Here is a 14790-nt window from a genome sequence, read left to right as displayed (position 1 = left end):
GCTAGTCTTTATTCAGATTTCTAGAGGAATAAAAAGTCCCAGGTAATCACCTGGAGCCACCAGGCACAACGTGCACGGTGTCTCAGTTTCTACCATCATGCTCCAAATGCTCCAGACGAGCAGACCCGGCCCAGCGCCACTGATCACGCCCGGCGCCACTGATCACGCCCGGCGCCACTGATCACACCCGATCACACCCGGCGCCACTGATCACACCCGGCGCCACTGATCACGCCCGGCGCTGCTGGTGTGATCAGTGGCGTCTTTCTGTGTCCTGATCTCCGGCGAGCCGGTTTCCTTGCGGCGGCGGCGCCGCTGGGGCTTCGTGCCGCTGACTGCTGATCTGACTCAGGGGGACTTGACCTTTGACACAGTCCCCTAACCCTGACCCGGACAGAGCGGCGCAGGAAACCCTCCGGTCGTACCTGCTGGAGGATTTTCTGCCGCCGCCTGCTGAACAGGGCGGATCTCCTGCCGGGAGCCGGGCCGATGAGGAGGAGGAGGGCCGGGCGGCGGTGGAGGGCCGGGCGGCGGCGGAGAGCCGGGCCGATGAGGAGGAGGAGGGCCGGGCGGCGGCGGAGAGCCGGGCCGATGATGAGGAGGAGGGCCGGGCGGCGGCGGAGGGCGGGCTGTCTGGACGGAGACGGATGAGGCTGGGCCGATGCAGGGGTGGGCCCGGGGGGGGGATGCAGAGAGGAAGCTCTGGGCGAGGCGGAGATGAGCTGCTGACACCGTTCAGGACACACCCCATTAGGCTGCCAATGAGCCAGCGGAGCTCAGGCTTTGGGGATTCTCTGCAGATTCATATCTTCCTGCACACAGTGCCCCGTCTTCCTGCTTCTTTAGATTTCTCGCCACATTTCCATTTTTCCTTTGCCTTTTCACATTCTCTCATGTTTGTCCATTGACCTGCATCGTGCACTAATAAATCAAAACCGGAGACACGTGGACTTCTGCTTATCAGCTGCAGGGCTCCGGTTGCTGCTCTGCAGTCTCATCTAATGAAAATCCTCCTTCTTCTGAGGTACAATTTCAAAACGCTTTCGTAAATAAGATATTAGCTCCTCTCTAAAACCGCCCGGATTCAATATCGCCCCAGTTTCAGGTCTGGAGAAGCTGGAAAAGGCAAGAGTCTCTCAATCCTGATAAACCACAGAATAATGTTGTGATGATGGGACGACACACTGGAGAAGACCGATGTCAGAAGCCTTGTGTTGTTGAGAGATAACAAGCCAATTATCCCATTATCACATGAATGCAAAGCCGCTGTCGAAGCTCGCCAGATCATTACCTCCTGATTCCAAGGTAATGAGGGAAAAACAATTATTGCTCCTGTAGAGCGGCGCTTTTGAAAAATACAACACAATTAACATTGTTTTGCTTTCGAAAAGCAGTTATTTGAGAAAAAAAGAACTTAAACTGTGACCTGCATTTGTAAAATCTTCTTCATCAGGATGAGCAGACGACAGTGTGTGAACGTTAAAGCAGTTTGTTCTCTCATCTTTTACCAGTTGTGTGTTGTGATCCTGACATTTCAGAGAAAAGCCCTGAAAGCTCACATGTAGGGATGACAGTGGAACCCGGAGAACCAGACCCAGAGGCTTCTGTTCCACTGTGGCCTTCGGTTCTTCATGCTGTGCTTGTGCAGACTTCAGAGTTTGTGTTGAACTCTCTCAACTGAGAAGCTGAGAAATGGAGCGAAATGTCCCAAAACACACAGTGAAGTTTCAGTCAGTACTTTTATGTTTGTGGCGATAAGATCATCCTGTTGTTATCGACCACCACAACTGTGTTGTGAAAATCCAGCATTGCTACAGCTGGTACCTCTGATTGGCCCCAAAACTAATTCCTCTGTAATCTATTACCAAACAGAAGCAATGGAAAAAAACAAAACAACTTTGTCTCCGAGGAGGCGAAAGGCAGCGGCTCTCTCAGCTGCCCTTCGTAAACACAGCAGTCTGGCATCTAAACGTTCCCCGCCATGAGCCCTGCAGCCTTGTCCTCAGCAGCAGGACAGTGGGACAGTGGACGTCCATCACATGAATCCACCAGGAGCAGGACGGGGGCGGCCCACAGACGGACGACGGGTCAACTCTGCCTGATGAAAGCTTCACTTCCACGTGAAAAACAAAGCGACTGACCAGGAAATGAGAAAAATGGAGGAAATCGTTTCATTGACAGAGTTATGAATCCTCAACATCCTCCAGGAACTCAGCAGAGGACAACGCCGGCTGACGAGACGGACCCTTCAGGTTCATCTGAGTGAGAGCCATGAGGAGCCTTTCTGCAGGCCTGAACACGCTGGACTGACACTGTGTCAGCGCAGATGTCCCTGAGGACGGGGGACACGTCCATCTGCCCCACTCGCTCCGACCGGGCTCGCCGCTCTGCAGCCACAGGACAGCCCGCCTCGCTCTGCCCTCCAGTTGCACAGGAATGTTGGAATCTCTAAACTCCGTCAGAACTCCATTGACCTCCATCAGGAAGTGGGATTAATGTCAACAACCGGACTCAGACTCCGCTCTCTGCTGCTGGTGGAAACAGCAGGTCCATGTTCTGCTGTATGTCTGTGAAGCTGAAGCTCTGGGACACTGACTACAGCTCCGACTGAGGGCAGCATCAGGACAGCGCCCCCTTCAGGGAGGAACCGAGAGCTGCTCCTGCTGAGCCTGATTCACCTCCTCTGAGGCCAGTAAATCATATAACGCTGTTATTTTCAAGACTGTTTATCTTGGCAGATCACAGCTGCTTAGAGAAGATGTACATGAGGCTTCAAGAGCCGTGGAGTTTGAATCTGTTGATGCAGCGTTTACAGTCAAAAGACTGTATTTCAGTCAACCTAGTCTTCTTCTCAGCGCCACTGGAGGGGTCAGGTTCCAGAGTCCAGTTCCTCTGGAGAGGTCAGGTTCCAGAGTCCAGTTCCTCTGGAGGGGTCAGGTTCCAGAGTCCAGTTCCTCTGGAGGGGTCAGGTTCCAGAGTCCAGTTCCTCTGGAGGGGTCGGGTTCCAGAGTCCAGTTCCTCTGGAGGGTCCTCTGGAGGGGTCGGGTTCCAGAGTCCAGTTCCTCTGGAGGGGTTGGGTTCCAGAGTCCAGGTCTTCTGGAGGGGTTGGGTTCCAGAGTCCAGGTCTTCTGGAGGGGTTGGGTTCCAGAGTCCAGGTCTTCTGGAGGGGTTGGGTTCCAGAGTCCAGGTCCTCTGGAGGGGTTAGGTTCCAGAGTCCAGGTCTTCTGGAGGGGTTGGGTTCCAGAGTCTAGGTCTTCTGGAGGGGTTGGGTTTCAGAGTCCAGGTCCTCTGGAGGGGTTGGGTTCCAGAGTCCAGTTCCTCTGGAGGGGTTGGGTTCCAGAGTCCAGGTCTTCTGGAGGGGTTGGGTTCCAGAGTCCAGGTCCTCTGGAGGGGTTAGGTTCCAGAGTCCAGGTCTTCTGGAGGGGTTGGGTTCCAGAGTCCAGGTCTTCTGGAGGGGTTGGGTTCCAGAGTCCAGGTCCTCTGGAGGGGTTGGGTTCCAGAGTCCAGTTCCTCTGGAGGGGTTGGGTTCCAGAGTCCAGGTCTTCTGGAGGGGTTGGGTTCCAGAGTCCAGGTCTTCTGGAGGGGTTGGGTTCCAGAGTCCAGGTCCTCTGGAGGGGTTGGGTTCCAGAGTCCAGTTCCTCTGGAGGGGTTGGGTTCCAGAGTCCAGGTCTTCTGGAGGGGTTGGGTTCCAGAGTCCAGGTCTTCTGGAGGGGTTGGGTTCCAGAGTCCAGGTCTTCTGGAGGGGTTGGGTTCCAGAGTCCAGGTCCTCTGGAGGGGTTAGGTTCCAGAGTCCAGGTCTTCTGGAGGGGTTGGGTTCCAGAGTCTAGGTCTTCTGGAGGGGTTGGGTTCCAGAGTCCAGGTCTTCTGGAGGGGTTGGGTTCCAGAGTCCAGGTCTTCTGGAGGGGTTGGGTTCCAGAGTCCAGGTCCTCTGGAGGGGTTAGGTTCCAGAGTCCAGGTCTTCTGGAGGGGTTGGGTTTCAGAGTCCAGGTCCTCTGGAGGGGTTGGGTTCCAGAGTCCAGTTCCTCTGGAGGGGTTGGGTTCCAGAGTCCAGGTCTTCTGGAGGGGTTGGGTTCCTGAGTCCAGGTCTTCTGGAGGGGTTGGGTTCCAGAGTCCAGGTCTTCTGGAGGGGTTGGGTTCCAGAGTCCAGGTCCTCTGGAGGGGTTAGGTTCCAGAGTCCAGGTCTTCTGGAGGGGTTGGGTTCCAGAGTCCAGGTCTTCTGGAGGGGTTGGGTTCCAGAGTCCAGGTCTTCTGGAGGGGTTGGGTTCCAGAGTCCAGGCTGGGTGGAGGTGAGTCCGGCTCCATCTAGCTGGTACCTCTCACCCTCCCTCACCAGCTCGGGCTGCTTCCCCCCAACGAGGTGACATTCCATGTCCCTAGATCCAGTCTCTGAGTCCGGGGATCGGGTCGCTGGGCACCCTGCCGTCAGCTGCCACCCAACCCACCCTGTACCCGGCCCCTCGGCGGGCGGTGGGTCCGCTGGAGGTTGGCCCATGTCAGCTGAGCCCGGCCAGGCCCCGCGGGCAACGACCCGGGCACCAGGTGGTCTGAGAGATGTTTGATCACACAAATAGAAAAGCCAAAAAACTGCTTATTTGTGTCTCCAGATTTCGATGTTTCTTCACCTGCTCTCTTTTGCACATACTGAGTTATATTGCTGTTTCTCCTTTGTTTGTTCACTGTTGAAAGATTTCATTGGTTTTGAATTTCTACATGTCTAGTTCAAGCTGATTTAACTTTTCCACCTTCGTCATAACATCATTTTTACTTGAATTTTGTGTTGGTAGTTGTGATTTATTGTGTTCTTGTGGTTTAGTTCATCGTTGGGTTGTGGTTGAGGTTCAGGAGGAGGTTCAGGAGCAGGAGGTTCTGGAGGATCAGGTTCTGGAAGAGGTTCTGTTCAGCACACTGCTGCTCCTTTCTTCACTCTTCAGTCAGCCAGGGCATCCGACTGAGGAGACCCTGTCTGAGGAGACCCGGTCTGAGGAGACCCGGTCTGAGGAGACCCGGTCTGAGGAGACACCACCAGCTCATCCCTGCTGCTCATCCCACAGATGCACGCTTTCAGACAGGTTGTCCACCGGTCTGAGGTTTCCTGAGAGGGACGGCTTTCCTGCACTGGATGCAGGGTGGCAGACGTGACGTGAGGACAGACGTTTTGCAGATGTGAGTCCAGCTGTGACCTCTGTCCACGTGTCGACAGACAGAGACGGTGTGACTGATGTGTTCTGGGAGGTCAGGTCCCAGTTCCTCTGTCCTCAGTGTCTCCTCCATCGTCCACAGGAAGGAAGAAGCGCTGCAGCAACCTGCCAGCAGAGCATAGCGAGGCTAAAGTGTGCTCCTGTGTTCTGCTACAGATGTCTTTAAAGTAACTCTTGCACGCCTGGACGTTTTCACTGTGTCTGCACGGGTGTGCAACAAAAGTGACTCTGCTCAGCAGCGCTTCTCTGAGTGTTTCCTCCTCCTGGAACAGGATCCTGTGGCTGTGAGAGAAGCCCCGAGGTGACTCATGACTGAAAGCTTTTTGACGCCATCTTCTTAAACCAATGATTGAAGTCTTAAAGGAATACTCCGAAGATTTTGGACCCACGCCCTATCCCGATCATTTACAGAGTGAGATAAGCTCATAGATACCTTTTTTGTGTCCGTTCGTCCAGTGCCTGGCTATCAGCTGTTAGCATCATAGTTAGCTTAGCTCAACTACGGCAGGTGAAGAGGAGACAGAGCCGGACTGAGAAAGTGGACAAAACACTCCTTCCAGTGGTCCAGGGGACGGCGTATTAGCACGTGAAGTAAATCCGAATGGTTATAAAGCATTTTAAAAGACGTGTTTTCTTTTCAATCCGTTAAAATAACATTTTGATCCACACAGACCTGCGCATGCGCAGCGCTCCGCGGAAGGATATACCGGAGCACAGCAGTAGAAGGTAGACTCAGCCGCTGTGCGCCGGTATATCCTTCCGCAGCGCACTATGCTTGTGCAGGTCTGTGGATCAAAACGCTATTTTAAGGGATTGAAAAGAAAACACGTCTTTTAAAATGCTTTATAACCACTCGGATTTACTTCACGTGCTAATACTCCGTCCCCTGGACCACTGGAAGGAGGATTTTGTCCACTTTCTCAGTCTGGCTCTGTCTCCTCTTCACCTGCAGCAGTTGAGCTAAGCTAACTACGATGCTAACAGCTGTTAGCCAGGCACTGGACCAACGGACACAAAAAAGGTATTTATGAGCTTATCTCACTCTGTAAATGATCGGGATAGGGCGTGGGTCCAAAATCTTCGGAGTATTCCTTTAAAAGAAGGAGAGCAGTCTCCAGCCTGTTGTCACATGAAGGCTTAAACTCCGTCATTCTCCGCCTGCCATCCTGTCCTCCGCCTCGCGCCCTCCTCCTCTCTCGGATTAGTGTTTCCCCCTCTCCGTCTGGAGGGTTATATGTTTGCTCGATGGCCGTGGTCATCCTTCCTGCTGGACCGGGGCCTTTGGGGCTGGTGGCTGTGACGGCGAGCCGGCGCCGTGCCGTGCACACGCCGTGCACATGCCGAACACTGACAGGAATGAGCTTTCCTGGGTTCACAGACCAAATGAGGTGGAAGCGCCTGAGCCGTGGAGCTGGCATCCAGACGGCCGCCCTCATTCTCATGCAGCCCTCGGCGCTGGCTGCAGACAGCCATTGTTGACCGGCCTGATAGCTTTCTCACTGTGTCGGAGGAATGTCTCTGATGAGCTGCTGGAAAACATTTTGCATCATCAAACAAGCCAAACCCTCATCAGGACAGGACCGGAGCGATGTGTGTGCTCGCCACGTTAAACTGGAGGCTCACCTCTCTGTCTGATGGTCTGCCGGTCTGACACACACCCGTCTGATTCACATAACCGCAGCGTCACTCTGACGACTGAAGCGTCTGCACCGCTCAAACACCACTTCTCTCCTCCACCCGACGAGGCGAGGCATGACGGGGCGCTGTGGATAACCCAGCTAATCCAGCTAACGACAGGTTCACCTGGACGGTGGAAAAACGTGGACTCCGTCTCTGAGTTCTGCTGTGGATCCAGCGCCACGACCGCAGTAAACAGCAGTTCTGCTCATGCTCAGTAGACGGACATGAGAACCACGTTTTCCTCCACAGTGTGATGACTCCCAGTCCTGGTACTGGTCCTGGTCCCAGTCCAGATTCTGCTGGTCCTGGTCCTTGTCCCAGTCAACTCTCTGTTTCCATGCAGTCAGTATCGGGGTTCAGGTCAACATTCTGGTTTCTGGAACATCTGGAATAACCGTTCCCCTGCTGAAACAGACAGAGTTCCTCCTGTTTCCATGATCAGGATCTCCTCATCCAGACCACGGCCACAGACAACACCTTGACTGCATTTACACTTCATGCCACTCGGTGTGTTGTTTGCATATTCTACCTTATTTTACACAGACACCACTGAAGAAGGGCCTGCAGGCTCTCTGCATGCTGTTAGAAAAGAGTGCTAGCAGCAAGACGTGGCGACATGTTCAATGATGCGATGCAGCGTTTTTTCAGTAACAGTGAAGAACTGAATCATCGTTTCTGCACATTTTATTTACTTAGTAGCAGTTAAACCGGATCACAAGTAGTTCCTGGACTCAAAAGACCAGACCTTGCGGATAGAACCTGGCAGAGCAGCATTTCATGTCCCTTTCCACCAGGATATTCTGATGTGCGTTGGTATGAGCAGAAGTTTGGGTTAGAAAAGGAGAAACCAGGGGGAATATTCAGGTTTTTAAAAACCAGAATATGAGCATATTGGGGTTTTTGTACATGTTTACATGGATGTGTGTGTATGTGTGTGTGTGTGTGTGTGTGTGTGTGTGTGTGTGTGTGTGTGTGTGTGTGTGTGTGTGTTCTTGTACATACTCAAAAGTAAGGACCAGAATTCGTTTTTCGCCAACAGAGTGAGGACATTTTTGCCGGTCCTCACTTTTCAGCAGGCCTTTTTTGACCTTTTTGAGGTTCAGACTTGGTTTTTGATTTAGGGTTAGAATTAGGTTTAGGTCAGGTTTAGGGCATAGGTCAGGGTTAGGCATTAATTTTTGATGGTTAGAGTTAGGGGCTGGGAAATGCATTATGTCAATGAGTGTCCTCACAACGATATAAGTACAAACATGTGTGTGTGTGTGTGTGTGTGTGTGTGTGTGTGTGTGTGTGTGTGTGTGTGTGTGTGTGAGTAGAATGGACAGTTGAAGCATGTTTCTTTGTCTTCTCTTACCTCCTCAGTCCATCAGCCCCCCACCCACTCCTTTGTCCCTGCCTAACGTCCCAGCCTGTGCTGATCTGGTCATTCTGAAGCGTAAAGTCCCTGATTCTGGTGAGCACAGTCACATTTTCAGTGCTGCTAAACATTTTCAGCAGCCGGGAGCTTTCTCTCCTCTTCTGTTAAACCATAATACATTTGATGATTTAGCAGTGTCCTCTGTTCGATGGACTTCCAGAGGCCGTCTTTGACCTTGCCAGTGCTTTGCGGAGGTATTTTGAAGCTAATGCAGATGCTGTTTGATTTTGTTTCCTTTCTTTTTGGCACGTCAGTCCTTCAGGTCAGTTTCCTGCTAATCGGCCTGCCGCCTCTTGAACTCTGTCGCTCTCATACTTTGGTCAATCTGTCATGCTCTCCCACTTCCTGCATGATAATCCCGCCCTCTTTCAACACTCACCTCATTAACATGGAGCGTATTCATGCTTTGAGGGTGAACTTTCCCTTCTAGTCAAACCAGAAATGTGTTCTGGACTCACCTGGAGAAGTGATACACTCCCAAACACCACATTTCAGAGCCTTGACGTTTCCTCATGAAGACAGCAGACACTATCAATCAGATCAATATCTCAGCAGTTTATTGACACTGAAGACTGACTGTTGAATTTTAAGCACCAGAGGTAATAAAAAGGATTAATCTCTGTCCTACTAGCTCAAGTTCTGGTCTGAGTCTCAGGCCCTGGTCTGAGTCTCAGGCTCTGGTCTGAGTCTCAGGCTGTGGTCTGAGTCTGAGGTTCTGGTCTGAGTCTCAGGCTCTGGTCTGAGTCTCAGGTTCTGGTCTGAGTCTCAGGCTCTGGTCTGAGTCTCAGGTTCTGGTCTGAGTCTCAGGTTCTGGTCTGAGTCTCAGGCTCTGGTCTGAGTCTGAGGTTCTGGTCTGAGTCTCAGGCTCTGGTCTGAGTCTCAGGTTCTGGTCTGAGTCTCAGGTTCTGGTCTGAGTCTCAGGCTCTGGTCTGAGTCTCAGGCTCTGGTCTGAGTCTCAGGTTCTGGTCTGAGTCTCAGGTTCTGGTCTGAGTCTCAGGCTCTGGTCTGAGTCTGAGGTTCTGGTCTGAGTCTCAGGCCCTGGTCTGAGTGGTGGTCTGTGCAGTGCTCCAGATGTGTGCTGGTGTGGGGCTGAAGGACAGGTAGAAGTCAGCATCCAGGTCCCCCAATGCAGCTCAGCTCTCTTACTTTCCTGATGGGACTTAAAAAGTCATTTCAGCACGCAATTCATGTTTGATGACTTTATTGATTTTCCCTTCCCCTGCTCTGCGCCTCTCCTCCATCCCTCCTTTTCCATCTCCCCAGCCTGCCGTTCTCCATTGACTCCGGCGACCCTACAGTTGCGCGCTCCCTCTGCCTCCCTGACCTCTGCCAGTCGCCACTGGCTAAGATTTTCCAACCCTGCAACTGAAAGCACTGGATCCGTTTCTCTTTTCCATGTGTAAAACTTGCAGACAGCAGCTGGAAAATGTGCCTGAACAAAGTCAAGGTCCCAGTCCACAATCCTCCGAGCTGGAGTCCCCCATCATGCTGTCGTACCTGCAGCTGGCACGGTGAGGGTCATCTTCAGACGGGCCAGGTGTTTACAGCAACCCAAGCAAGCAAACACTCGATCAGCAGAGAATTCACAAGATCAGACACAGTCCAGTGAGCCACGACCCAATCCGGGTTCTGCCTTTTCAAACTCATTATTCTACTGTAACCACACCGATGTAGGTCTGACTGGAGGGAGAGAGTCAGCGCAGACCGGTCCAGGAGATGGACCACAGTCCCTCGTACAGTGTGGGAGTCCAGGTATGAAGAGGAGTCCCAGCGTGAAGACCAGGAGCGCCGGCGCTCTCGCTCCATGACAGCAGAGAAGACCTTTTATTGACGACAGACTGTCAACATCCGGCCGGAGTTTGGATCCAAAGAAAGGAAAGAGATGAAAAAGCAGGAACCTTCAGCTTCATGCTGCTTCCATTTGAACGGATAAGCCTGTAAACACGTGTCCAGATGTACTTCCTGCAGCCTGGTCAGGCCTTCGAGGTTTCCAACAGCTGTCATCAAATTCTTCAGGGTTATCCCATGTCTTCTTTCGGAGGGAGAGGAGTGTAACCTCAACAATGCAACGACAGTACAGCCGTGAGCACAACGCTCAGATCAGCACTGTCAATAGAGAGACGTTGGTTACTTTACTACCATGGTCCAGATCTGCTGCTCCTCCACTGAGTTTCATCAGGGTCAACGTTTCCCAGGACTTCCTGTTTCGGTCAGGCTACCCTCCATTCAGACCCATGGCCTCTGCTCCGTGGCCTCGATGAGCCAGTCACTTTATATTAACTCTGCTGAGTGGAGATCTACAGCTGAAACAAAGAAATGCTGGAATCGATGAAATATTTGGTGTAATGAACCTAAAACATTCATAAAAAGAGATGAAGAATTTGTCCTGAAGCAGCTGTTTTCATCACCAGAGGACAGAACCTGCTCATCTCCACTGCAATCTCAACAAAATGAAAAGCGTGTAATTGATAGCAGCGCTCTGCGTCCCACGGCGTGCCGAGCCTCAAGCTTAATGAGCCTCTCTGCATGCACGCCGCACAGCACACCCAAGCTCCTCACAAACAAAACACCCATTTTTGCATGTGAATAGAGGAGCGTGAGAGCAGTTTGAGCCACAGGTAGGCCGGCGCTGAGAAGCTGCTGACAGCCAGTGTGTTTTAGTGTGAGTCATTCCACCCACTGCTGGTTGAAGATGAAGAGACGGAGGCAGACAAGTGGCCTGACCCTGGAGAGCCATCAAAACACTGAAACACAGCCAAGTCTGAGCGCCACGGGCAGCGGCTGATAAAGGACCAGCTGATGGACAAAGTGCTGCATTCTGGTCTGAAAGTGGGTGTAAACAAAGGTCAAATGGTGATGAAGACTGCTGAACTGTGTGCAGGATGAAGGAATGTGTTTACTTACATTTTCCTATTCATTAGCTGTCTCATTACACCCGACCAGAAAAGGAGCTTCATCATAATCCATTCGCTCTGAGCTTGGAAAAAATGGCAGTTGTTATTTTCACAAACAAGAAATGAAGCTGAATCAGTTCCAGCTCAGTTCTACTTATTTACACATAGCTTCACAAATAACACACTACAGCAATCGCATACGAATTCCCCTCCAACAACAGCTGAGAGGAATGTAGACAACAGAAACACCACATAAGGTTTTTGCAGTGAAAACCAGAGTCAAAATTTACACACTGTCAAGTTTCTTCAACTTTTCCTTAAGACCCAAAACTAGTGACAGACCTCAAACTACTGCTCAGCCTCTCTCTGTCAGCTTCTCACTCATGGTGGTTTGGTGGAAACTTGAATGACGAGACTTCATTGAATCCTCATCAGGACCAGGATCCAGAGAGCAGAAACCACCTCTGGACTGGATCTGGACCCCAGACTCAACAAGGACCTCTCGTCATGTGAAATCCAGATCTACAAAACGCCCAGACCTCAGCTGGTCGATACTGTTGGTTCAACTGAGAACAGCAGCGTGGGGACTGGCAGTGTCAACATTTACTATTTGTTCTCCGTGAAACCGGGACTTCCAACCGACATGTAACCAGTTACACATCAGAGATTTGTGATCTTGTTCAATCGCAGTTGTGCTAAATAACCCTCAGAGGGCTCTGTCTCCATTGAAATGCCTCATAATCAAATTAAATCAGTATTTATGAGACAAAAACCTTTATTCTATCATCAGCCACAGACCCAGGCTGCATGTCCAGTTCCACTGTTCCAGCTACGTGTCTTGTCATATTTCTTCGCTTTTTTATGTGTAACATCACTCATGCTAACCTGTAAAGCGCTAGGAACTAGCTAGCTAGCTAACTAGTGCTGATGGAAGCAGCAGCGTCTCTTTTCGATTTTTCTTTCGTTCTAATGTACCTGGGAAAACTTCTGTGTAAAAGAGATGGAAACCTGTTGAGAATAGTCATGGTTTCAGGGAAAAAAGCAGAAACAGCGGAACCCAGGATGGAGATTCAGACCTTTACACTGTGATGGCAATATGAAAAAGGAGAGGAAAACTGGGAAAATGGGACTGAAAGAAAGGGAAGTGTGTAGAGTGAACATTGAGTCATTCACTCCAGTGCTTTGCTGTTGTCGTGGTTGATGTTGACAGTTCTTGTGACTTGTGATTGCCCTCACCCTCAATGTTGTGTTCATATGTTTGGAAAAACACAAAAATAAAAGTTTAAAATAAGTGTTGGACTGGTGTCTTGACTCGGGACTTGAGGGGAACGACTTGAGACTTGGTCCCACCTCTGCAAAAGACAAAACCACAAACACATTACATACATTACAGCGATTTCCACCACTGTGCTCCAGACAAATGTAGGTAATGTGAAAGAATTAAAACAAACATTCCCCCTGAGAGAAAAAATAAATAAAAGGCAGTGACTCACAGTTCCTAGTCATCTTCTCTGATAGAGCAAGAGACAGAAAGGACTTCTCTGTTATCAGTGGTCTCTGCAGCAGTATGGGTTCTGGTTAACAAGTCAACGCTCCACAAAAACGATCCAATAACCTCTGCCTGGGTGTGAGGAGGGAGAGCTGGAGATGTTACGGATTATGAAAGTGCACCAATCCACAGATAAATAACAGATAAGCCCCGAAATATTTCCCACATACAGTCAGAGTGTGTTTTCTTGGAAAACCATTTCCCCAGCAGACAGAGGGGTGTAGGTCAAAGCCACAGTGGAGGCAGCAGCTCAGGGAGGGAGGAGGCACCGAGGGGGAGTCCTGCTGCTTTCATACCTCTGGAATAACTCCGAGGTCTTGCATCCACCCGAAGTTGCTTGTTTTTTGAGCCTTTAAAGATTTTGCGTTCCTAAATTTGTCACCAGTGTAAGAAGTACCAGCGCTACCTACATCCAGACGGGCTCAGCTCCGGAGAACGGAGGGAAGTTTAATCCGAGGTCCAGTGAAGGTGTTCATGTTCCACCCAGCTCAAAGTGTTTTCCATGGCTGCACGGTGGAGCAGTGGTTAGCGCTCTTGCCTCACAGCAAGAATGTTCTGGGTTCAAATACCGGCCGAGGCTCAGGGCCTTTCTGTGTGGAGTTTGCATGTTTTCCCTGTGTGTGTGTGGGTTCCCTCTGGGTACTCTGGCTTCCTCCCATGGCCCAAAAACATGCATGTCAGGTTAATTGGTCACCCTACATTGCCCCTCGGTGTGAGTGTGATTGGTTGTTTGTCTATGTGTCAGCCCTGCGACAGACTGGCGACCTGTCCAGGGTGGCCCCGCCCTCGCCCGCAGTCGCTGGGCTCTAGCCACCCGCGACTCTGAAAAGAAAACAGCGGCATAGAAAATGAACGGTCCTGAGCAACAGCACCCAGCTTTTCTTGGTACAGTCCATTGACTTCGTCCATGGTACGGCCCATTTTTTTGAAATTTTCCAAATCGGCACACACAAGCTCGAGATCCAAACAACCACTGCAAGCTGCTGCAGTGGCTGCCGCGGCCCGCATGAGGGCATTTCATCAATTCCTTCTTTCATTTCAGTCATGTGTTGGTTCGTTCAGGTTGGATTTGTGAGGTTTAGTAGCACCTCATCTGTCTTGATGACGGTGAGTCGGTCATGTGACTCACAGCTGTTCTCATGACTGACTGTACTCTGAGTGAAGTGTGAACTCTGGATCCGCTCGTCGCTCAGATTAGTGTCCTTGTGTATTTTGAGTTTGAATAATTGTTGATCGATTTATGTTTGCTGACATGGAGTTTCTGTTAAGCTTCCTCATATGAGGACTACTTTATTCTGCTGTTCTGTTTGTTTTTCAGTAACCTGGTTTCTCTACCGGAGCCGTGGAGCTCTGCACTCAGGCTGACAGAACATTTTATTCCCATCTTGGTAGGAACTTTGGAACCTTGGAAGGAACTCATTTTTTCATTTTTGTTTCAGGAAAGTTTCTTGTTTCCATGGCAACGTCGCGACAAAAATGTCCACCTGCATGACAACTCCAGAAACACTGAAAGCCCTGTAGTTCTCATGTTGGTCCACTAGTTGGTGCTGTTTGTTTTAGTAATGAAACCACACACACACACACACACACGCACACACACACACACACAGCAGTGGGTAATAGCCCTGTGATCTTGCAGGGCCCAGTTGTAACACACGGCTCGTTGCGGTGGAGCTGAGGCGTTGGCGCTGTTACAGGCTTGTCATTGACTGGTGCTTTCTGGGAGATCCTCTCATATTGATGAACTGATGAGGTAAACGCTCTGACTCCAGCTTGAACTCACCTGTCTAGTTCTCATGTTTGAATCTTTGGTCAGCTCCGCTGTGTTTTCCTTTCGCCTGGATAGAATCCTTTAAATACATATTTTTTACCGATATTCTGGTGGCTGTGCTGGAATGTTCCATGTGTGTGATCGGCCACATGCAGCATCCCCAGCCTTTTCCAGTCAGACTCTGCTGTCCAGGGGACATGGCGGGGCTGAGTGACTGGGTGTACACTACATTTTGTCAGTGTTAGAAAAACAGACTTCCTCTCTGAGCCCAGTGATACATA

The sequence above is a fragment of the Salarias fasciatus genome, chromosome 11 (genome assembly GCF_902148845.1).
Source record: "Salarias fasciatus chromosome 11, fSalaFa1.1, whole genome shotgun sequence".
Taxonomy (NCBI): domain Eukaryota; kingdom Metazoa; phylum Chordata; class Actinopteri; order Blenniiformes; family Blenniidae; genus Salarias; species Salarias fasciatus.
Note: the sequence above shows the minus strand (reverse complement) of the source record.